This window comes from Phodopus roborovskii, unplaced genomic scaffold, assembly GCF_943737965.1.
Source record: "Phodopus roborovskii unplaced genomic scaffold, PHOROB, whole genome shotgun sequence".
NCBI classification, from domain to species: Eukaryota; Metazoa; Chordata; class Mammalia; order Rodentia; family Cricetidae; genus Phodopus; species Phodopus roborovskii.
In genome coordinates, this window is record NW_026126433.1 from 11,469,413 (window position 1) to 11,496,257 (window position 26,845).

A 26,845-nucleotide genomic window follows, 5' to 3' on the forward strand; every position below is an offset into this window, starting at 1 on the left:
TTGGGGGTAATTTTATTTTTATTTTTATTTTCTTCTTCCTTCAAAGCTTCTCAGGAATTCTGCATATTGAAGCAGGTACCTCCTGGCTCAAAATCCTTGGATACATTTGCTCTGCCAAGTTTTGATGCTCCTGTCCCCTCCCTCTTCCAGAGGCTTCTGGGGTGCTTTTCTTTTGGATTTACATATGTACAGAGAACGTATATATGTTTATATACCGGTCGGATAGCTTATAAATACATAGGAGCGCCCCAAAACCTGATTTTCATCTCTTTCTGACACATGGATATGTTCCGGAGCTGATGGACACCGAGAACATTATTCACAATCTTTTGATCCTGGTTTTGAACAAGGGGAGGGAGAGTGAAGAACTGTTTAACATTCGGCCATCATTAGGCTGCACACTAGGCATCACGAAGTATTTCTGGTTGCAGAGCAGGTACAACCGGGGCTTAGAGAGCAGGTAAGGGGGCCTCCTGTGCATCCATCAGGCCTCAGTCCCCAGGACCACCGGTAACTTCCTGTTCTGGCTTCTCCCTGTCCTCACCCTTTCCATCAACCCTACCCTGTCCCTGCTCTCTGCTTCACTCCTCCTTTTCTTAATTCCCCCGGGGCCAGGAGAAGGGCTGGGCGCTGGGGAGGGTGACTGTGCTGGAGGTGTGATCATCCTAGGTTACAGTTTAAATGTGTCTTTTATTCCCCCACTTGATCGAGTTTTCCAATCCCTCCTCCGTCTTTTAGCAGTCTTAAATGCATTTTGCCCTTTAAACAACAACAAAATGCCACGTCGATCAATGTTTTAAACACGTCTTGGTGCCAACTCTTCACTACTACCCTCTGATGAAAATAAAAACAATAAAAAATAATGAACTTTAATGAACTGGGTGGTTTCTTCAATCTTGGGATTCAAGGAATCTCCAAAATGCAGATAAGCGGCAAAGGAGGACAGGGGGCTTCAGCTCCTGCATAAAGCCAGTTGTGTCACAGGGAGGGCAAATCCCCGGAGTTGAGAGAAACGGAGCTCAGTCTAGGATAAGACCTATGCAGCCAGTCCTTAAAACCCACCTTTTACACCACGTCTAGTCCCTGACGAACTCCTGCTCTGGGGACACATTAACCGAACCGACCTTTTGATGGAGAAGTGGTCTCTTCTTTCTGTTCCTGGTCTTCAGCCAGCCTCCTTCCTCCCCCTCTGCCTGTCTGGCCCTGGCACTTTGCAAATCGCCGGTTTTGCGCACCCTCGCGGTGGGCGTTCTCCACTTTGCATCCTGCCCCCTCGGTCCTTCCTACACCGCGGTGGCCGAGCACATGCATCTTTATCTGGGGCTCGCTCACGCACGCCCTCGTCTGCACCCCGCGACTCCCCACCTGCCCTGGCTCGCCCCAGTAGCTCGTCCCCGCCTCCCCACGCATCCCTGACCCTGGTATCCCTTCATCCCGGCCTGCGCGGGTCCGGGACGTTGCTGTGGCGGCGGTGCCGAGCTGGCGAAGGGAGCCAAGGCAGGAAAGGCGAACCTGAGTGGGTGGTGAGAGGCCAGCCGAGTCCGTGGGAGCTAGAGAAGCCGGAGAGGAGCAAGACAGCATTTGTGCGCTGTGCGCTGCTTGGCCGGCCCGGGCGGACGAGTGCAGTGGCTCCGAGTCTTCCGAGAGGCGCCGCAGCCCTTGCCTGCCTAAACCCTGGGACCAGGACACCCACAGCCAGGAGCTTGGCAGAGAGACACCCAAGAAAGAAAACACCGATTCCAAGAGTCTGCCCAGGGGAGCCGCGGAGTCTGAGCGGATGAAGGAACAATGCCGCCTCCAGAAGGGAAGCCTTTCTTGAACCTTCCCCGGAGTGTGGAGTCGGCTTTCTGTTCTGCTCTCCCTGGGCCTTGAGGCTACTTCTGGGCTTGGTTCCGCCTCTTAGTTTGACAGGAATTAGAAAGTTGCTCTTCTTCTCTGCACCGTTTCCTGCGAAGTGGCTTTCAGATCTGCGTGCTGGTTCAAGTCAAGATGTCACTTTCTAGATCCCCCGCGAGGAGCGACTAATAGATTATGCATTGTTGGGCAATAAACTCTCCCGGAAAGAGAGGGATAGTCCACCCAAACGTTTAAACGGGTTTCCATTGACTCCTGCCCGCCTCAACAAAATGTCTTGTGAGTAGAAATAACAATAATAAAGAACCCACCAGCAGTTAATTTTGATTTAGAATGAGATTTTTTAATGCAGAATGATTTCTTACAGAGGAGCTGTTAGTCTGTTATGGAAATGAGGCAAATATGTCCCATATTTGATTCATTTGTGATTATTCTAATGAGCTTTGGCCTCTACCACTGCTTTCTTTCTATCTTTATTTCTTTTTTTCCCATTTCTAGGGCCATTGTGGTATGTGTAGGGTTGGGGAATATGTGAATTTAGTTAACCTCTCTTTTACTATGTATTTTTATAGAGCACTGACATCTCATTTTCCCTCCTTCTACTAAAACTATCGTATTTTGTTTAATTAACTGGAAGTTTCATGCTATATTTGAAATTACAGTGCCTTAATACATTTCTCAAAATTAGTTGTACTTGAGTATTAGTATGATCGCAGATTTTCAAAAAATGGCCCCTAGAGAAGGTGTGTGTGTATGTGTGTGTTTGATAAAAATCAATAAAATGTCTCAGCGTTACCAGCTATTACAACCTATAGAGTGCCAGGTATTCTTTTAAAATGAGTTGAGCAGCCAAGACCATGTGTGTATCTAATGCAAAATGCAAAATCCATTAAGTTTACTGTGCCCTTGGCAGAGAATGAATCGAAGTCTCCTCACACTGCCTAGTGATGGAGTGATTCACAGAGAATGTGCAAGTTAATCATTGCTCAGGCCTTCTGATGACATGGTGTGATTAAAAGAAGTAACTATTTTCTATGAGACTGCTCTTCTACTGTTAGTCTTAACAATCCCAGCAAAAGCAGGACAGACAGTGATCTTTCAGAAGCAAGCCACATCAGAGAGCTCGGGGCAGGGTAAGAGGGGGGCCTTTGGAGACTTCCTTCTTCTCTCCCACCCCCAGTTCTGCTGTCTGTCAATTTCTGTTTTGTATGTGGTATTTTGTGAATATTGCATTTTTATTTAGTGACAACATATTTCCATATAAAAATTTTTGGATTGTTTGGAGTTGGAGGAGGGCTACCCACAGAAAGTAGATGGAGAGTCTCAGTGCTTGTTTCTGGTGGGGGAAGGGCTGCCTAGAAGTCCAGCTGAGTCTGTGCAGGGTGAGATGACTTGAGTGAGAGACTCAGAAGTCTCTTCCAACCCTAGCTCCTCAGATTTTATTCCACACTTAGCATTTTCATACAGTTGTTCAGCAGTAACCCCTGCCTCTTGTTTCAAATTCCCTAAGTTATACCCTTAGCTTTTTAAAAATAAAATGAAAACTTATGATCATTATTTAATTTTTTAAATCAAAGGTTTATGCCATTGGCATTTCATAGGACAGTAGCCATATAGACACAGGTATAACTGACATACCTTTCTCTGGGTTGCCATGTGTTGAAAATGTTTTTAACATTTTTAGCAAAGCTTAGTCATGGATATCTTTAGAGGGCCCCACCTCCACTAAAGACTTACTTGACCAATTGCTTAAAAATGCTAAGGTAGTTTCTGTAAGCAAAGAACTGGCATTAAGAGTAACACCAGAAATGTCAACAGACAGACAGTGTAGAATCTTAGGTAGTTTGCCATGCTTTGTCTTTCTTATGTGAAGTTTGATGACCATTTCCTTCATATTTATGATCATAAGTATCATTTTATAAATTAGATTATGTACTCTTAGTTATATTTCAACTATTTGCAATTAGAGTCACTCATATCCAAAACACCAGACTTAATATTTCTAAAACATACACTGGTCTTGAAGATATCTTCATGTTGCCCAGTGTTTCTGGTGGCTTACCTGCCAGTGTCCACAATCTTATGAGAATCGACTTTTCACAAACTTATCATGCAGACTTCCCTCACCGTGCGCTTCACCAAAATCTACCCTTTGGTCTACTAGCATGAATCTTATTTTTCTCCCAATACGACTTAACACCTCAAGGTTTTGTGTTTTGCTTATGTTAACTCACCTTCATAGATCCAGCTCTGGACATACCCACCATCCAGAAGTGCAGTTCCCTATGGCTGTCTTTGTTTTCACTCTTTTTTTTTTTTTTCCTGTATTCTCCCTCTGACATGCTATTGATCCTACAGGTACTCTTTCTTTCTTTCTTTCTTTCTTTTTTAACATTTTGAAGTTTAGTGTCGTTATTGGATGGTCAGATCATCAGAAACCATACCGGATTTATCATTTCATTTTGAAATCTTATCCCCATGTCAGAACATGAAGTAGGCCACACATGAATAGCATACATTCTTCAAAACTGTGTCACTATGAAGTAATTGATAGCCTAACAGTGAATTAGGAAATTATGGTTTATTTAATATCATATGTTATGAAGTCAAAGAAAGAAGACAGCTAAACCATTTGATCAAGAAATTAAGTTTCTATTATCTATGTGCTTTATCTATTATCTGTGTCAGAAGAATGCTTCTATGCTACCAAATTCATATGTGTTTTCTGGACCCCCAAAAGGAGAAATGACAAAGATAATAGAACACTTTGTCTCAGAACTTCCCAACAATGACACTGATGTTATTAGGGACTGGTTAATTTTTTTTTCCGTGGGAAAGATTCTGCACACTGATGATATTTAGCAGTATTCATGGCCTTTACTCACCTGTCCTGTAACCAAAGAAGTTTTTCTAGACATTGCAAGCATCCATGTGTGAGAAAATTGACTGTGGGTGAGAAGCATTGCTCTAGTGTGGGAAGGATCTGTTTCCAACTCTCTCTTTTACTTTGCATATCAGTGGTAGTGAGGGTCTGTTCTGGGGTAATAAATGGGCCTTTATGAGACTGTTACAAAGAAGGAAGGTGAACAGCAGAAGCAAGAGAAGTAGTGAATGGACCATACATGTCTGCTCTTTGGGCAGCGAGTTTCTTCTGTAATGTGATCATTCTCTCACTGATTTCCATTTTCTTATTATCCTAAACCTATATTATGTGGCAACTCCTAGGTATCTGATGCTTCTATATACTATTTTGGTGTATATTTGATATCCTGATCAATATCAGAATCTTTGAGGAGAGAATGGACTTAAGATTGAAAACTAGCACTGTTTGCTGCAGTTATAGAATAAATATTTTCATAAATTTCATCTAAATATTTCAGAAAGGTGAAAAAGATAAGTGCATATTGTTTAAACCAGATACATGTTTATGAATTAACTGTGGTAATAGTTAGACAGCAAGTGGGCAGAAAGGAGACAGCTTTGCTTTGTTTTATTTTTTTAACACTTTCAAGCTCAGACATTATAACATCTTCTATTCTATCATGGAAATAATAAAGTCTATTGTTCATACTTACAACTCAGAAAGTGGCCAATTATGTGAAATAGATAAAAGGAGATTAAAAATCTTGATCTTTACTTAAATATTTCTAATGCATATGCTTTAAAAGTTGTCACATGTTGGTGACAACACTAGTTTCCTGGACATACATGTTAGCATGAACAGGAACTAAATTTAAATTGTGATTCTTAACTGTTTACTTAAGTATGGTAATAGAGTATATACTGCTTTGCAAAGTCATGCCAGGATTGCTATGAATGGCCAACCAACCTGTCCAATATTTTCTCTACTTATCCCTATTTTATTCTCTATAAATTTATTGGATGCCAGATTTTGTTCTACCATGTCCAATGTGGAGATATAAAATATGGTGACTGTAGAAATCTTTTAGCTCTAAGTTCCATAGTATCCAAGTAAATAACCAGGTATGTAGTTCAATGATTGCACCCTTAGTGTGCCTAGAATGAGTGAGTCTAATTTCAACTAGCAGCACTCAAGAAAACAAGGGAGTAAAAATAACATCTAGTGCCTAATAAAGGCTTTTGCAAATATGATTGTAACTCAGTCAGTGAAAGATTCTGTTGGTGTTCTGAGCTAGGGTTGGCTAACTCCACAATTTAATGATATCAGCTTCATCATAAGTCCATTGGTTGCCTATCATGGGGCTAAGGTGGCAATTACAGAAGCAAACAAACCTCTTTGTATGGTCCCACATCAAAAGGAGGGAGCAGTCTTTCTGTCATGGAAATGTCTAATGTTATTAAGGAACAGTCTCTTCAGCACTATCATCTGAGTTCTCAGTGCATAAAAACTAAAGTACCTTCCAATCTTACTTAGTAACTGACCAAAGGCAGGACCTTGCACTCTCAGGAATACATTCAGTCTTGGGGGTGGAAGCGATGGTCTGCTTCTTTCTGTGGAAGTGACAAAATCACCCTCAAATCAGAACAATGTTAGCTGAGAGGAAGGAGGCAATAGTCATGAAACAGGTCAACCAACTGCAATTTCTACAATCATTATGCCTACTTCCTCAAATATTTCATGATATCAAATACCTATATTAAAATCAAATGCACAAATGTAATCAAATAATCTTTGGAATGATGGCTGTGAGTTAAATTCATGACAGACTGCAAGTTTCTGAAGTTGAATCATGCATTTGTGATATTGCAGAGGGTTTTTGTTTATTTTGTTTTTTGTTTGCTTTTTGTTGTTGTTGATTTGTTTTTGTTTTATTAATACAACCTGGAGAATTTAAAAATGCATACATGTATTCTATATGGGAGAATGGTCAACACTTAATTATGGCATAGTGCACACATAGATCAGAAACCTTATCCCTTTTGAATGACTGAATTAGACCACTGAACAAAGCAAGTCATCCTTGCCCAATGGGTTACATGTGCTCATATGTGTTTCTTACCAATTTGTTTTAGGAACCATCTGAGAAATGACTGATTCTTTGAACAGTTAGTCCTCTTAAAGAATGACTTGATTTTGGCTGTATCCAATTGAAAATTCTATCATTTATGATGTGTATGGAGATCCTTGAGCTTAAAAATTTCAAAGTTATTGATTATATTCTAAACTAGTATGGGAAATATTTAATATATTCATAGACTTCTGATAACTTTAGGAAATAAATGCTTTTCCAAAAGTACATGATATTTTGATAATTTTAAGGAGATACACAACATAATGTGATCCCATATTCACACTATTGCACACTTACATCCTTTTCCCATACTCAGTTCTTGCCAAAAAGTGTCTACCTATTTCCATGTCTTGTTTGTAGCAAGTGAATTCTATCAGGACTGTTTGTGTGAACATGGGTGTATTAGTGGTTATACTTTGGAAGAAATTGCCTCTCACTCTTCTGGCAACTATTAAATGGGACGGGTCTACTTTTAGACATGTGTCCATGTGCATCTCATGAACATTATCTTGACATGGAAAACTTTAGTTTTACTTCATACTTAATTTCAAGAAAACCCATAGACAGTGTTGCTATTTATTGGAATAGATGTCCGTAACCACCCCACTTCACTGTTTTATTATTAAAAATGAAATATTAAGCTTTATCTGAGTTTCAAGATTTTAATGTTTGGAGGAATTTTTATAAGATACTTCCAGTTATTTGAGGAAAGGCTATAGTAATTGTACATATATAGAGGTGTGTGTTGCCACATCTAACTCAGTCATTTTTCTAAGAATGAATATGTGTCTGGAAATTATTTTAGGTTATATGCATGACTGCTAAGTTTATTATATGAGTAAGATAAGGAAAGAGGTAACAGTGGTGCTTGGATTATTTTATGAGGAGTATATGTTTAGTTTGTAGATAGATTGAAAAGTAAATGGAATATGTGAAAACACAAATAAAACAGGTTTATACTTTGCTCTATATTACACAGAGAGAGGGAGAAGAAAAGGGAGAGGAAGAGGGGGCAGAAAAGAGAGAGGGAGAGATGGGGAGGGGAAAGAGTGAGGAAGAGGGAGGGAGCGGATGAGGGAGAGAGAGAGAGAGAGAGAGAGAGAGAGAGAGAGAGAGAGAGAGAGAGAGAGAGAGCTTTTAAACATTTTGTCTTCTAGACTTGGAAATGAGAAACCTAATTCCTGCCTAGTAATTTCCACCAATCCACAATGTGAGAACCATGAATGTGAGGTGGTATATCTCTTAGTTCCAAAGTGGATTTTGTTATAGATGTTGGCTGTCTCCTCAGTTTACCTTCAATATGTTACAATATTTTTTCAGAGTATACCATAATTCTGGTGCAAATGTTCTATTTCTGGGCTCCATGCCTAGAGCTGTTTCCACCAGAGCCATCACCTCTGAACTGATGAACTGAACCGCCCTGCCTCCAAGGGAACCAGTTATGAATCAAATGTAAGATGGTAATTAGTCACTCCATCTGTGTTTCGGATTGGAAACAGATGCTTCCCCCCTTTGCTTTAATGGAAAGTGTATTTGAAAGTAGCAGCATTGTGAAATAGAGTTTTAAACAAATCCACATGTTAGTGGACAGTCTTGTAAACTACAAGTCGGGGAACTGGGGTACGTTTTCTAAACATCTACCTGTCCTTTTCTCATGTAAACTGGTGTAGTACCTTTCATGTCAATAAACTCACAGTAAGACAATCATGGTTGGGGCATGAACCTAAAGTATTGCAAGATTCTTATAGTTAATACAATGTTTAATGCTATTTAATAGACCAAATTTCACTAAAACTGAAGAGTTGATTATAGTATATGTTATTTTCTACATACTATAGAAAGGAGAAATTACCCAGTTTACTAACTCTATATTTTTTTTCCTGCTTAAAATTTTAAAGTTGTATTTGTCTAAACTGAAATTTAAACTCCAATAGGTAGAGACTGCTTACCAATCTTGTATATGTAAAAGGTATACTGATTTTTTAAAACTACTATACTATGGATTTAGAAAGCTTTATTTTATTTGGAATCTCATTCTTTGAAGTCATTTTTGACTCAGAGTCAACGTTTTCATGTTGGATCTATGTTGGTAATACATTGTTTCTGAAGAACACTTTCTAATTTCCCCAAGATTTTATTCCAGTTACTTGATACATTCTAAAAGAATTGATGCTGATGATTTGTTGGTTTTATTAAAATGTGACCATGAGTGATTTTTCAGAAGGCAACCAGGACTCACATCTTGGTTGAATTGATTTAAAAGGTTGGGTTGGTGGCTATCTGGTCTTTGTAAAGAGATGCCCACAGTTTTCATATGTGTAATCTATGGCAACAAGAACTCCTCTGCACCTGGACAGAGATGAATAAATGATACACCCTGGTTTCCTCTGACACACTGATGAGTTTAAAGAAGTGCATCAACCAGTGAAGGAGAGGAACTTCACTGCTGCACATAGTTTGATTTGAAAAGCATGGCTATGAAATCCTGATAGTTAAACAAGTTATTTTATTAATCTCCAAATATTTGGTTGAGAGATTATAACAGATCTCAAAGGAAATATGTTTAGAATGCAACTCTATCTCTTATTCTTATTATCAAACTCACTTCTCATTGCATGGTACAGAAAAGGAACAAGTTTTCTGATAGCATGACAAATGGAAAGCAAATAAGTAAGAAACTGGTTGCAGAAGCAAGACAGCCACATGTGAAACTTTAATAACTGCCATACAGTAGTCTCTTAATATGCCTGGGCCTTAATAGCAATAGTTCAAATGCTCATATGGGCATGTGTGTGGGAGTGGGTGCATATGGATAGCAAAGATGCAGAATTAGAGCCATGAAAGGGACACCAAATAGCAGTGGGGTGGGTCATAAGATACATGTGGTATAAAGACAAGAAGGAATGCTGGGAATGAAAGGGATGTGTAGAATGAGGGGCAGGGTAGTAGGGAGAAAAAGAAGAGAAATGGTTAACCCAAACTAACTATGTATGAAAGCACCAATCACAAGTAACCATGCTACTTAGCATACTAAAATCTACACAAATATATAAATAGTGGAAGTAATTAAAATAAATCCTTTTTCAGGATATAAAAGTCTTTACTTTGGGGGAGTGAGATAAGTAAACAAAACATGTTCATAATGATTATGTACTATATATTTAAAGCTTGTATCTTATAGTATAGAGGGGTTATTTTAACTGATAATGTACTATATAACTTTAGGATTTATTGCCCATTACAAGTCTTTTTTCGATTTACACATACAAGTTATTTGCTTTCTCTCTCTTCTTTTTACCAGTAGTGGGGATTGAATCCATGGCCTTGTACCTGCTAGGCAAGTGCTCTGCCACAGAGCTACAGTCACAGCATGGTTTTGTTCTTGAAAACAACTGTAAACTATGCAGAAGGTTCAACAGAACAGAGTTAGCATTTAAACAGACTTCTCCACAGACAACACCAAAGTAGAAAGATCACTGAATAATCCAAATCCAAATCTAGGATGCAAAGGTGGGCAGAGGCAAGAAGAAAATGCATTTTCCATCAAGAACAAAGAAAAGTTACAAAGGAATTAACTATCACTATATATAAATGTTCTGCTTTAAAAGGGAGTAATCATTAAAAAGGAGCAAGAGAAAATTGGCAGGTAAAAATGAAATTTCCCTTTTTAAAATTTTATCATTACTCAACCACATAGTGATGATTTTTTAAACAGTGAATAAAAGGGAGAGGATTCTTTGGTTAGATCCGTCAGCTGTTCCTATTTGTGGATGTATCTTGACAGTTCTCACTGTGCAGTCCTGCAGACAACCATGTTTTTTCTCTGTATTGTATTTGAAAATTGCCACTGCTCTTAAGTGGCCCAAAAGCTGGACACTTGCTTTCTGATGAATAACAAGCTCTCTAGACATGTGCCACTCTTTCTTGTGTCTCAGTCACACCGGAGGAAGCACTGAGCTGTCATTAGTCTTGCTGAAAAAGTGAGTTCATTTAAAGAGCATGAAGACAATTTCTTTTCCACTTGGATTAGGTATTTCTAAAGCACCCTATAGTACAATCAAAATACTGGGGAGCATAAGGAATAGATATAATGCTGCTGAAAACAAGGTTTTCATTGAATTATTAATTAATATCTCTCTTAATCCTATACTTGGGTCATTCTGTCCATATTGAAGACACCAAGATAGATACTATTATTTAATAGTTTACAATCCCAGACATTAAATAAGGTCTTAAGATTATATTTATATTACAAATCACCTTTTGATGACTAGGAGACAAATCACAATTTCGGCCTCAGAAAGGCTGTAAGTCATTGATTGTAACAATGAATAATTTCTAAAAATTTTAATACATTTCCAATGGTCTTTCTAGCGTAAAGTGCCATTTTTAAAGTGAGGTTTTATAATTTACATGTTGCAAATTATGGACCAGAGGGGGAATAAACACTTGGTTAATTTGCAGAAGGGTGGAGTTGGACTTCAAGATATTGATCTGTGTATAATTATTCCATGCAGCTAACTTTGAAGCAAGAGGTTAGTATCAACACCAAATATTTTACATTTTAATTTCTATAATGCATACAATTAGTTGTGTAGACAAAATTTTCATAAATAATAAAGAGGGGAGTTATACTTTTAGGGAGGTCTAGGAGAGATCTTACTTAAAGAAGATTGGGGTATACATAAATAGTGAACAGGGAAAAAGCATTTCTCATCAAAGTATACACTAATATCTGGACTGAAATATATAGCAGCTACATTTAGATATTAGGTATTTTTGTAATGTTAAACAGATAAACACACGCACTGAAAACATCGTTATAGACCTGAAAGGATCTATAACTTTTTATGATCTATGTATTTAAAAGAAAAGAGAGGCCTTTTAATGGCCAGTAATTTTAAAAAAATTGTAACTCTTTTTAAGGTCTTTGAGGTGCAATGTCAAGTGAGATATATACTTCTATTTCTACTAAATTGCACATAAAATCAGATCTTTCCTCTTGACTCTATGTGAATACACTCTATAAAGACAGCAGCTCCTTCTGGGAGTAAGGAGAGAGAATAATGAGTGCCTGAGTAACAGGATGGGAATCAGGCAAACGACTGTGAGCTCCATAAATACTATCATGACTGGTCTCTATCAGGTGCATTATGATATTGCCAGTCAGAGGTATTCTGGGAATAATCCAAGTATTCATTTTAAATGTTTTTGCCTGGTCTAGTAGTCTCTAAACCTTCAAAGAGCCATGGGGCATTATAGAGCAGTGCCACTTATGGGCATGTTATCTGCCACACACACCTGAGAAAGACAAGACATGAGCTGGAGGAGATGAGAGTGAGCAGAACACCCACTGTAAATGTAGGGGAGGGATAGAAACAATCTTTAAGATAACTACATGTCTCTTCTTTCCCCTGCTGCTCCAGAGCTTCTAAACAGTAACATGCATGTATCTTCATAAACATAAATCTATCCAGCTGTTTACCTGATTTAGTTGAAAGTTCCAGGTGAATGCTCATATAAGGCAAAAAGCAACAAGCACTTAGGAAAGTTATCCATATTCTCATAGATGAGAAATGAGTAAAATGCTATAAAATGTACTAGTCACATGGAAAATAGATCCTTATGTCGTCTTGGCTTATACTTTAACACATATCCTCATGAATGTTATTTCTTTCTCCTTTTTCCTTGCTTCCCCGAACCCTGTAGTTGGTATAGGATCTCTGACATACAGCATCCTTAATTCAAAATACTTCATTGTATCTTTGGACTACAGGCATAGCTTAAATGCAAGTGTCAGTAGCTGACACTACAATACCAAGAATTTTGCATGAACATTTCGCTTCCAGGTTGTAGATAATTTAAGAAGCATAGAATGGGCAGATGTTTGATGGGGAAGGCCAGGAATGCCAGTTTCAGCATTTCAAGGGATATCAAGCCTGGGTTCAAGCCCTGTGGTTTCTAGAATGCTTCACAAACCTAGATAGGGTCCAAACAGAGTCTCAGGAGATGGCTGGAGATTGAGGAATTAGGGCATGAGAAATAAGACTGAAGAAATGAGCATGGCTAAGAGAAAACATGCTTGCACAGCTGCTCTGTGTAGAGGTACTGTTGTCAGGTGGGTAATAAAATACAGGCATCTATGTGGTTTTCAACTAGCTTGGCTCTACATTTTTGATCTGTAAAATGAATCAATAATGCCAGCCTCATAGGCTGTTATGCAACTAAATGAAATAATGCATTGTAGCACCTTCTCCAGCATGTAAAATCTATACATACATTCACATTGGCATGATTATCTCATGTGCAACAGAAACACATTCTGATTACTTATTAATAGCCATTTATTTATGTATTTCCAAATAGGTTCTTGCTATGTTGTTCAGGCTGGCCTTGAACTCCTGGGCTCATGTCAGTCTCTTGCCCTCACCTTTTATCTGCTCCCTGTGTACTGTGTCAGATATGACACCAGGTACAGTGAAGAACAGAGCAAAGTAAGAGATGAGTCCAATGTTGTCTGAAATTGCTGCTGCTTCTCCACTTCCTCCTCTGCCTCCTACACTTCCTCCTTCTCTTCTTCCTCCTCCTTTTCCTTCTCCCCTTTTTCTTCTCCCATCCTTTCCTCCTATTCTTTGTCCTCCTTTTGCTTGGAACTCTTTAAAATCGGGAATGTTTTCCCTACCCTGTTTTCCCTAATACAGGGACCGTACAACTGTTATTCCATTTACACATGGAAAAAAAAGATGAAGCATTAAGAAATGGTGAAACTGGCAGCTTAAAAAAATTCAAGAACTTGGTGAGCATTAGACTATGAACACATTTGTGCTATAGACTTGCCAGGAAGTGAGTGTTTAATAAATGCCTTTGTAAAATCTTTAAACTAAACCACATCATTTTCTATACATGCCTGAATCTTATAATTACAAAACAACTTTTATTATAATGTATGTCTCTTCAGTAATGTTTAATCATTCATTGAAAAAAAGAAGTTATTTTATTTTTGCGTTTCAATTCTGATTGTAAACTGGGATACCAAAAATTGCTTTAAAGCTAATGTTTCTGCTTGCACATAACCCCACACTTTCAAAGCAACACTTAAAATATTCAGAAGAGGCAGTAGTTTAATTCTGTTGTTGACTCAGAGCCATTGTTCTTCACAGTTACAGCTCCATTGGCATAGGCCACTTATGGTCATGTGTTTTCTCAGCATACAGAGTAATCATGCACTAACATTCTGGCTGTGTCAGAGGCTGTGCTGTGCTTTAGAGTGATGTCTGAGGGAAGAAGTGTAGTCTCTTGTTTGCAACAAGGACCAGATCAACACTGAGAGCCCACAGACTGTCTTCGTCTAATTATTGTGATGTAAGCCCATGACAACTGACCAAGGCATCTGATAATTCCCTTATGCTCCTTAAGTTACAAATACTGACTGCTTGTAGTAGGGCTTATCTACAAGCCTACAAGGAATAGTCATGAGAGACAGCTGATATTTCACCCATGAAAAGAGACTGATTCAGTGCTGTCTACTACTGACATTACAGAGTTTACTCCAGAGCAGTCTGTGGAACAGACATTTTATGAGTCCCATATTGCTCTAAATTGCTGCTATGTAGTCCTTGGGTCAATTGGGCTAGTGATTGATGGTTGTTATGAGGTCCATTAGAAGATCTTAAGTACTTCTGTAGGGCTTTGGTGATTTTTGTAACAAGGAGGTGGTGCTTGGCAGGGTCTGGTAAGGTGGCTGCATTTAAAACTTAAAAGTTGGTGTACATGAACTATAAAATAAAGAGCAGTGGTGCTGTCATCTGGCACAAAGGCCACCCCCATCTCACCTCATTCCACATGGAAAAGTACCCCTAGAAGTGTTCCTCTAAAAAGACTGGCCTTATTCTTTCACAAGAAATTGTCTTTCATGGTTTGGATAAAAATACTAACACAGCACCAGAGGGAGCCACTTCCATATTTTTGTCTCAGGCCTTAGCAAAGTTGACAACAAGGCTCAAAATGCAGAAATGAATGTGGTATTTGAAAATAGATACATAAAACCTATTTGTTGCAGTTCTAAATTCTGGACCAATAGCTATCACTTCACTTTGCCCACTGGAAACATTGGGGAATGGTAATTGCCTGGCTGTAATCCAAAAGTTAAATGATACTTCAAAATGTGAGATTATATTTGGAGCAAGAGGTATTGTCCCTGTGCAGAATACTATCAGAAACTTTGTGTTTCTGAAACCTATGCCAATTTTGATGTCTTTTTTGTAATATAAATTATTGGACCAAAAAAAAAAAGATGAAAAGGAAAAATCTTTAGCTGTGCATATCAGTACTCAAATACCCTACAAAAACATATATGCATAAGTATGCAGCAATCTATTTTGTCATCCACACATATATGTGCACACATTTACATGGTGATTTAATTGTAAACCAGTAGAAACAATGTTGCTATGAAGACAACAGATGAGATTGTCTTCAAATCTTACAAGAGGGAAGTGAAAAATAGACCACTGGGTGGGGTGAGAACAATAGAAAAATCGCCTGGGCATTGTGATTAATGCCTGTAATTTCTGCACTTTGGGGCTTTTGGCTGGTGGTTTGAAACTTCCTCCTGATGCTCATCAGTTTCCCACCACAGGGGACACGTTCTCTATAAAAGACCATGATGTCTGCTGTCCCCTGGCATGGCATTTGTGATTCTGCTTATGTGAGGTCTGAGGTGCACAGCACTGACAGGTTTTGTTGGTCCCTTCAAGTGCTATGGTCTTTATCTTCAGGCAAATATGGGACTTTCTGTGGCTTGTGGGGAAGAAGGAAGAACAAATATGACTGGCTCTTCAACCTCTGGTAGGATATATCCTTCTTCCTTTACAAAAGTCATTACCTTCCTGCAAACTTACCCATCATCAACTGCTCACCTGTAAACTACTTTTGAGGAAGTAGATGGAATGCTAACTGGAGAGTAAAATGTAATTCCACTCTAATGCCTTTCTGTCTGTGTAATTTTAAGCCTACAAGAAAGCTCATGCTACTTTATTTTGTTTTGGATTCTCTGTATACTCATCCATCTGTCTCCAACTCCACTCTTACATTCATCCATCCTTCCATCCATTGTCAATTTTATTCTAATTGATAGCATAGTATTTATTAATCTGCATAAGAGGTAATAACCAAGGAATTGACCCAGAGTAATTTTCTACCTTGTAGGAACCTAGGAGGCATTTATGACAACCTCTGGAAACATTAGCACATAGATGTCTTGGAAGGTTCTGACTGGGGCAGGATATTTCATAGGACATCCTGGCCTGAGTGACATTAGATAATCTTCCCACTTCATCATCTGATTATTTCCAAACCCTGTTAAACCATGGAAGTGAATTTACAGTGGCAACTATTTCCAAATCCTGTTAAACCATGGAAGTGAATTTCTTCAAATGGTACTGTCTCCATACTTACGTTTTTTTTTTTTTTTTTTTTTCTTTTGTAAATTCATTACAGCTACATTTGGTTTAAATACATACTTTGAAATTCTTGGAGAATTTCATAAAGTGTATTTTGATGACATTCATTCCTTTCACAACTTCTCCCAGATCCACCCCCATTTCAATCACACCCAACCCGGTGTCCTCATTTTGTAAATGATGCATGCAGTCTAATTAGTCCAGCCATCCATTGGAGTGTGTTCTACCCACCAGAGACCACATCCTTAATGAAAAATAACTCTCCCCCTCTTTGAAGCTAAGGGTGGGTTTTATGAGCAATCCTTTGCTAAGCTTTAATCTGACTTGAGCTTGCACAAGTCATATACATTTCTTCACAACTGCTGTAAGTTTATATGTGAACCTGTTAGTTGTGTCTGGAAAACACTGTTTTATTGTAGCCACTGTATCTGTAGCCTGTCTTTTCTACAATATTTCTACCCTTCTGCAATGAGCCCTGAACTTTAGGAGGATGGGGCTATTAGAAATGTCCTATTTAGGGCTAAGCATTCTGTACTGTCTTACTCTTTATACTTTGACTAATCTGTATTAATCACATCTACTGAAGAAAAAGAGCCATGCCAGATGAAGTTTGAGAGATGCACGAATTTATCGGTATAACTATGTCATTAGGAATCAGTTTAATACCACATCTCTTTAACAAAGTAAAAGTAGTAGGTTGTTTCTTAGGAGCAAAGGCCTATCTAGCCATACACTTGCAGCCTAGTTCCAGGTATGGATTTCACCTTGTGTATTGAGCCTTACATACAATTGGAAACTGGTTAGTTACTTACTCCTGCAATTTACATGCTATATTGCACAAGTAGGCATATATTGCTAGGGAGATGATTATAGCTTGAAGGGTTCATAACTGAGTAAGACTGGTGATTATTGTTTTCCTCTAGTAGAAAAGTATAACATGGTACACATCTCCAACAGAATGAAAACAAACAAGTAGAGGTAGAAGTTCCAGGTCAGTAACAGATTAATCTTTCTGTGTTTTATGAATCAAATATGTGTCATCTTAATCAATAGACCATTGATATGAAGTTATGGAAGATAATCAAAGGTAATAACAAAACTCTGTAATCGTTAATGGTCTATGGGAAACCACTGGCCATCAGCTCCAAAACAAGTAACCCATTCCCATCATTGGGCTTGTTGTTATACTGTGGAGTCTAGTATGAAGATTGTTGTTCTATAATAAGGTAGCTCCATTTAAAACTTTTTTATTTATGTCTATGTTTATGTTTTCAGAAGCTATTGCTTCTGAAGTAGTAGTTTTCATGTGACTTTTGCAAAAGGCTGCAGTCCTCATGATAACTTCTTTTATTTCCCCCCCCCCCATTCTTCCCTCCCATCCCGCTTCCTATTTAAACCATCTAGTTCCATTATCTCCCTTTCCCCACTTTATATTGATGTACTATTTTTTTCTTTCCTTGAAAGAAGTGTGACTGTGGCCCATTGCTGTTTTCTTGGTCTGTGGGGGTATTGCTCATGAATGGGAAACTCCTATCTAAAGATTCAAAGTTTACATGCGCATATGAAAAACATGTAACATTTACATTTCTATGCAAAAGTTTCCTCATTTAGACAGAGGAGAAAGTAATGAACATGCTTGAACTTATAGGCACCAAAAAGGACATTTTAATTAGGACCTTAATAGTACGGGCATTAAAACGAACAATTCACAAACAGGCCCTGACGAACAAAAATGTGTTCACATAGCAAAGGACACCATAATTCAAGTGAAAAGGTAGACTTTAGAATAGCAAAAAATATTTATCAGCTACACATGTGGAATATACAGAGAAATAAAAATAATGTAAACATCAACAACAAAAATAAACCCAATTAACAGATGGGGCATGGACGTAAAGAGAGATCAGAAAAGATGAAATCAAATGGTTGAGAAATAATTTTTAAAATGATCAACATTATTAGCAATTAGGGAAATGCAAATTAAAATTACTTTGAAATTTCTTCCATCCCTCATCAGATGGCTAAGATTCCCCCAAGCAAATGATAATCAATGCTGGTATGGCTGTGAGAAAAGTGGAACTCTTAGTCACTGCTATGGGGGTACAAAATGTCGTAGCCACTATGGACATTACTGTTGTTTCCTCAAGAAGCTAGGAATAGATTCCCAAGTTTGAGGCATTATACTCAAGAGGATCTGTATCCTACCACAGAGATACTTGATCATATGCAGTCATTGGTATTGTACTCAAAATAGCTAGGAAATGAAAACAGCCTAGACCATCAATGGATAATAAAAGTGTGGTACATTTACACAAGGGGTTGTTATTCAGCTGTTAATACAAGTGAAATTCAGAGGTAAGTAAAGGTAGCTAGAAACAATCATTCTGAATGAGGTGGCCCCTCCCTTCTTTTTGAGACACTTAAAAGACAAGAACAGAGTGAGAAGTTGGAGAGGAAAAATGCACAAATAAAATGAGCAGTATCCATCCCGACTTGCTTTGGAGCTCTTTCTGCACCATCTTGGCTGCTTTATTTACTAATGGGAAAGAGAGGAATGTGTTTGAGGAAGGGCGTATTACATAATATTTGCATGTTTTGGATACTGGAATCTGGAAAGGGGTCACAGTAAACACAGGCCTCTGTGTAGGAGTGACTGGACAACAATATTTGGATGGTACTAGAAAGGGGGCAGTCCTCAGGGGGCAACAATAGCAATGAACTGCCAGAACCAGTGCTACTTCCTTTATCATCCCTCCAGGATCACCTCTGCATTTGCTTAGCAGAGGGTGCCTGTGTGGAGGCTTCTGGTTGCCTACTTTACTCATTACTTAGGTTAAAAAAGATATAAACAAAAACAGAAAACAAAAACCAGGACACTACTGAATGTTTTGTAACTTCTTGTTAGTTTCATCTTATATTTATCTGGCTTTCATATTAAGCACTAAATGTCTTAAAAGGAAAAAGAATTGCACACTGATTTAATTTGGAAGAAAATCTCACCTGGAAGTCAGAATTGGAGGAACAGTATTACAGAACTGAAGAGAGTGTGTTAGAAGGCTCAACGGGGTATTCCACCTAAAAAGACAAATGGTAGGAAGAATGCAAGTGTGACTTGAGAGCCATCAGTTACCCCCTGCCATCTCATTAGATCCAAATAGCAGCTTCCATATAACAGGGAAGTATAAATTCTCTTATTTTGCCCTTGACAAAAGAGCGTTTTTACAAAAAGCATATGCCACTGAGTTACTGTAATTATGTAGATGAATGTTCTGTCACACAAGGTAGTCAGAGGCTCTGAGGTGTCCTCATCTGAATTGTTCTATCCTAGAAGGCTACCAGAAACCCGACACTGATACACTGAAACCAAAATTCATGAGAAAACTCAGGTGAGAACAAAGAAGGACACTGGAGGAGATCAGAAATCTGGGCTTTTAGTCAAAAAACAACCTAAGAACTAAAAACTACATTGGTTTTGCAAATTGGTTGTGCACATTGGTTGTGGCTGAAGGGTGATTTCAACTGCTTGAATTTAATATTTCTCCAAATGATTACAGTAACCAGTGGTATATGACATAATTCTGGGCCTTCCAGCAATGCTCTCAGGAAAGCCTTCCTTTTCAAATCATTTAAATCTAATGAGATGTCATGGGAAAGAGGGAATGATTATTTAAGGTAACTGACAGGTATTATGTTTTTCTCTTGCCATCAATTTTTTAATTCCTCAAAAAGTAGTTTAGTAGTATGAAGCAAGTATTGATGTTTTTGAGAAAAATAGGAAGGAAAAGGACAAGAGGTAAGGGATAGTGAACTGGACTTGGAGCTGATGATGGTGGTGTCAATTGATAAAGATAAATTTCAATTTTTCCATGTGCCAATGGTTGCTGGAGACCACTTAAACTGCCAGAGTCTTGATATTTTTACCTACAGAATAGGAAAAAAATAATACATTTTTCAAGCTTTATAAGGTAGTTGCAAGGATCAAATCAATCAAAGTCTGAATCTATATTCTTGATGCATGGATATATTTATTATATTATATTATTCATATAATCTCATATAGCCCAGGCAAGTGTTAAGCTTGGCATGCATCAGAGGATGATCTCGAATTTTTGATCCTTCTATCTCCACTTCAAATGTGCTAGGACTATAGGAATTCACCAACAAGCCTGGCTTATATAGTAATAGGGATTTAAACTAGAGCTACACATGCTAAGCAAGTGTTCTCTCACCTGAGTTTCATGGAAGCTCTTATCTTATTAGGCTTTGTAGGAATATAGCATACTACTGAGTATAACAAAACAAAAGGTAATACACTGTGCATCAGTCAGAAAGTAGAGGGGCCACATAGTGTGTGGGTCCCATGTGTGAATCCCCATTCTGCTATGAAGTTAATTTTCCTCTAGAGCCCTCAGTTTCTTTACTTGTAAAAGGAGATAAGGACAGTTCTACCACAGGCATTTCAAGAAATGAAACAAAATTCAAGTTGAGGTAGATGCAGAGTCAACTCAAAATGAGAGTGTGGAGATAAAATAAACATCAACTACTCCAGGCATGACTATTGTGGTTAATAACTTATCTGAACCTCACAGAGAGGCATCACAATGCCCAGCACCGTGTTTCTGCATATAAGGACAGACTGTCTAAGATTGGTCATTAAAACTACAAAGGACTTAAATCTGTGTAGTTTACCAATGCCAATGTATGAGAAACATATGTATTTGGGTAAATTTGTCTGTTTTATAGTATATCCATTTATCATCTTTCATCTGTTATCAAGCTATGATCTATCTATGATTGTCTATCTACCTGTCTTCTTCATCATCATTTATCATCTTTCCATTTAGTTTTGTATGTTTCATACTTATGTGTTTTAATATCACATAGTTTTCAGGGGGATATCAACAGATGTTTTAAAATGCAACGAGGGACTCCTGATCATGCCTCTTTCCCATTTCATGTCATCAACCATGCTTATCAACATCGATGATAGAAACAGCTCATAGATGATGACAAAAAAGGGCAATAGTAGTGTTTAAAATTCTGATTTTGTTTTCTTTGTCTTCTTTTCCATATCTGTGCTATTTTCTTCTTTGCTTATTTTTCTCCTACTGTTTTTTTTTCCTGCCCTCACGCAGTGTTGCATTACCTTATTGTTTTTGTTTCATTATAACTAATAAATAATAGTTTTCAAGACACATTATTATGCTATCGTGTTTTGAATACTTAATATCTATCACCATTGTTCAGATTTTGTCTTACACCTTCTCACATATTGTCAGACTTGCAAACAAATTCTTCGAAGCATAATGGGAACAATAGCTAGTGCCTCCATCTTATGGGCTTCCCTGAGACCAGTGTCTGTCACTGTAGGTGATACCATCCCCTAGGTGGGTAAGTGTGCATTATATAAAAGCTGTAGTTGAATATGAGCCAGAAAACAGCCAGTAGTGTTCTTCCATAGCTTCTGCTTCAGTTCCTGCCTTTGCTCCTCTCTATGATAGACAGAAACCTGTGCTCTGAAACAAAAACATCTTCCCCAAATCACTTTAAGTCGTACTGTTTGTCACAATAAACGGCAGAAAAGTCTATCCCTAGAGGATCCAACTTTAATTCCCAGTGCTCACATCAGGCTGGGCACAGTGGTCTTCAACTCTATTTCTATGAGATCTGGTGCCTTCTTACAGCTTCTGGTCACATATGCTCCACTGTGCAGCACATCCCCATAGACACATAGTTAAAAATATGTCTTTCAACATCAGCGGAGAATCAATGTATGTTTTATTATGACTCTGGTTGTTTGTGTCATGGGCATGTTCATATAAAGACTGCATTGCAGGTAAATAGTCAAGATTGTTTGGATTTCTCACTATCAATTTAGAGCTTTTGAAACCAAGGGGGAAAGTTTCCCATTGTGAAAGGAGAGGCATCGGAGAGGGGAAGATGACTTGGAGAAATTAGATACATTTTGAAGTTAGACTAATTCATTAATTTCATTAGGAGTGTGTATTCTGTTAGACTGAGTACTAGACTTTGGTCACAGTGATGAATGGAATGCAAATACTGTGCTCATGACATGTATACTCTACTTTAGGAAAGATGAATTGTGTGCAAGCAAATAAATGGTTTGTATAATAGATTTAAATATAAGTGCTGGGGAAGGGGAAGGATTGCTCAGTATGTAAACCACTTTTGCTCTGCAGTACATAAACCACTTTTGCTGTGCAAATATAAGAACCAGAGTTTGGATCCCCAGAATCCATATAAAGCAGACTTTGGTCATTCACATCTATAATCCCTATGTTTCTGTAGTGAGATGCAGACACAGGAGAATTCTGGACAGCTTGCAGGGTAGCTACACCAGTGCATTCACAGGTAAATGATGTGAAGCCCTATCTCACATAAGGTGAAGGGCAAGGATTGATACTCTAGGTTGTCCTGTGACCTCCATACATGCCCTATTCACACCTATACATAATTCATGTGCATACACTATCCACACATCATACATGTATACACATCCTATATACATGAAGAGTGGGATGGGATGTATGGAGTAAGTAGTAGAGGAACAAAAGGGAGTGAAGTATGTGAACATGATCAGAATGCATACAGACAAGCATGAGCTTGTCAAAGAATGAATTTAATTGAGAGCATTTCCCCATGATGAGTAAGGTATTTTGTTCCCCCAGGTGACCTAAAAGACATCTTTTTATTTCAAAAATAAAAAAGGAAGGAACTGTTGGGAAATTTAAGTACTTGTCTCTTACGTCTCTCTTCCTTTTCACCCAGCTGTAGAACTCCCATGCTCTCAGGGTTGATTAAACAAGGTTGTTCTCATAACTTTCTGGTGTGCAGTGCCTGTGCCTTGACTCCAGGCTTGGGTGGAGCATGATTTCCTCCTATGCTTAGCCGTGGCTTGGGTATATAAGCACATTACTCTGTAATAAACAGCAGCAGCTTCTGCTTAACAAAAAAAAATTGTTAAAAAGAGAGAAAACAATAAAGAAAGGGGGAGACATGATGAATTTTGGGAGGAGAAGACTTTTTAATGCGACCCCGGGAAGAAATTATGAGTGGAGAGGCCCTTGAAGATGTCATGGAGAAAGTTGCCTGTGTGTCAGGGAAGGGATCTTCAGGTGAAGAGAAAGTTTGGGGCTAAATCCCTACAGTGGACAGTGTCTGATGTGTTTGGGAACACCAGAGTCACCAAGAGGTGAAGGAGGGTAATGCACACTCTTTTATTCCGACTTACATGAACCTAAATTTTCTAAAAATAATAATAATAATTCTGACTGTTGTGTTGGTGATAAAGTGTGAGGAGGTAAGACTTTAGGTGATTATGACAGTTATGACTGTGCTGCAGTCACCAGAGACAAAGAACATCCCTCTATTATTGGGAAGCAGTGGAGATGGTAAAATGTGAATGGATTCTGGAAATGTGTTGAGAATAGAGCCCATAGGATTTGCTGATGGATTGAACATGGATTCAGAACAAATATTTGATTCCAGAGATACACTGAGGCTTTTGGCCTAAGAAAATGAAATGATGAAGTTTCTATCAGATCTGAGCAGAGGGCTGAGGTTGGAGCAGGTTTTAAGTGGCAGTCAGAATTTCAGTTTTGAACATGCTAGATTTGTGTGGATCTTTTAGGAATGGAGGTAGAGATGTCTGCTAAGCAGCTGGACAAAGGAATTTAGAATCCAGAGAAGTCAAAGCTTGATGGGGAGAGTGCCAGAAAGTAATTTTGAAGCCACAAGACTAGATTAAGTCTCTAAAACAGTATAAACCTGGGTGGATGTCCAAGATACACATCTCATCTTCCAAATTGAGAAATGACCAAACTTCATGCAAGCTTCTATACACTGCTACCTTTGTTTATTTATCTGTGAAATAAATGTATCCTCATTGGCTGAGATTACATAATGAAAAAACTTATGCAGAAAATGTAGCCCCTCTTTAGGTTAGTTTTGTTCTATTGCTTTTAAATGAGAACCCAAACTTCCGATACAGTATTGAATGACTGGAGGAAGGCCAGCTGCCAGGAGTGGCTGCCTCCTGATGTGTTTCATTACTTTCATTTTGTTTCTTAACATGCATGTTTTTGCATTTCTATTGTTTAGTCAGTGCAGACAGCTTTACCTTTAAGCACAAAGGCAACTTCAATTGTTTGAATGCTGAGGCTTTGGCTTACAAAACCCATGTAAAATTTACAGGGGAAACAATGTGTTTATTACTTATCTGGGTGTCTTTCCTGAGCTGGTGGGCATCATGATTGGTTGAAATGTGAGGTGGGGAGATGTACGGGTTCAAATATCACGTGTACCCCATAAAACACAAATGAACTTCAGTGTAACTTTAGTACAAAGATTCCACTACTTTTAAACTCATTGGCAAGTGTTCTCTAGTTATCTTATTACTGATTTAAAGAGTTCAGTACAATTTCTTTCTCCTTATTCTAATTAAAAATTTTTTACAATGTTTGGTATTTTATGTTATTATATAAAATATTTATCCATTTAATAATAGCTATAAAAGTTACAATAGGTAGAAAAACTAGGAGTAAATATTATCCTAGAATAAATATTATCATCCGCAAATATCTCTGCTCATCTATACATTCTTTTATATCTGACTCTATAGAATCTGAAATATATATAAGGGTGTGTATACATTTCATGTGGTGTATGTATAATGCAATAAATATGTTTCAGTGTACTGTCATGTATCAGTTTTAAATATTAAATATTAGGAAGCATAATTATTATTTGTTTCATCTAATTTAAGACCCTACTACAAAATTTTTAAAATATATTTTAGAAATAAATTAAATTAAATAAAAAACATATTTTAGACTTATTTTTCTAATAACAGTTGTACAATATATGTTTTTTCTTGTGTTTTGAGACAAGGTTTCACTAGGACTTTCTATGTAGACCAGGCTGGTTCAGGACTCACAGAACTCCAATTGTCACTACATTTTGAGTGATGAGACAAAAGTAGTGAGCCACCGTGATTGGTGAGCTGATCTCCAGTGTCCTTTTAGTACTGAACATTATACTCTGCAATGGTGTGTGGCTTTCTTTTCTATTGCCTAAGTTAGTAGTTCACTCAGAACTTCACTTTGATCTTGACATTTGTTTGGTATGTGTTATCTTGGATTTGTCAAGATGTTTTCTCCAGAGCCATCTTGTTGAATTCTGTCACATGGCTCTTGGTTAAGATGATACCCCCTCAGGCTTCTCTTCTGTAAATATCTTCTTTCCCCCTTGTAATGAATAGTTACACCATTTTGGAGTAGATACACATAAATCATTGAACCTAAGGTTTAATTTATTGACCATTGTTTCTCATTATATACTCACTATATTCTATTTGATGTATTAAAGTTTGTTATGTACTGCCATTTTACTCTTCTATGCTCCAACTTGACCTTATTTGGCTGATAGCGACAAAGCATGTAGCCTTTTTACACACCTGTGACATACTGAGCACCTCTTGCTTTATGGTGTCATAAGATTGTTTAGGCTTATCTTGTGACTTTCTTTGTCTAGCCCTTGAGCTAGCCATTTCTTCAAAAGGCTCTATGCTTTCTACTTTTAACATATTATTTTGTGATCTCTTGGAAAAAAAAGAGTAATCAGAATCAAGCATGAAGTCCATTTAAAACATTGTTATGTTGAAGCCCACTTACTTCCATTATTATATTTTTAATTATGGAATTTTATGATCAAGTTTAGTATATACACAATTATTTTATTTGTAAGGAATAGTGAAAAATCTTATTACCTGTAATTTTCATTTCAGTAATTATCATTGTATGAGATTTTTTGATATTTATAAATAGAATTTAATGCAAGAGCCATTCAATGTTCACTGCAAAATTAACTAGAAGTAAGGATTTATATATATGTCCTGACCTCCCACATATGCAGCCTCCTCTTTTCTCAACATCCGTCACCACAGCAATACTCCAGAAACATAGGATAAATGTGTTCTTCCACTATCACCCAAAGGCAATACGTAACATTTGGGTCATGAATTTTAGTCAAGGATAGAATGGCATCTGTCTACACTAATGGCATCATTCAGAATAGTGTCATGGCAGCTTGAAATCTTTGTGCTCCACTTTTTCATTTCTCCCACTCCTTGATCTCTGTCAGTCTCTATAATAGTTTAACCTACTCTAAACTACCATAAATTTGTATTCACACAGAATGTAGCTGTTTCATATAGAATTTCTTCACTTGCAATATAGTCATACTTTTCAATAAAAATATTCATTGTGTGTGTGTAGATGTCTTCTTATTGTATCATAGTTCATTTATTTTTAGTATTGGATAATATTCCATTAATATCTACCATGGTATAGTTATCCACTTGCCTACTAAGAGAGCTCAGTTGCTTCCAAATTGAAATTGTTATGAATGAAGCTGTTGTAAACACCTGTGTGCAGGTTTCTAAGTCACAATGAGTTTACAGCTCCTTCAAATGACCACAAGGACTATGATGCTTCATCCTTTAGTAAGAGTATGACA

The 26,845-nt window shown here is 37.8% G+C and overlaps 1 protein-coding gene across 1 annotated transcript in view; it reads left to right on the top strand.

Annotated features, from left to right (window-relative positions):
* Positions 1-251: 251 nt before the first annotated feature.
* Nlgn1 (neuroligin 1) overlaps positions 252-26,845 on the top strand; it is an 884,178-nt gene continuing 857,584 nt past the window's right edge. The window contains exon 1 of the mRNA XM_051185907.1: positions 252-460. The gene's annotated coding sequence lies outside the window, so the exon portion shown is untranslated. The remainder of the gene's footprint in view (positions 461-26,845) is intronic.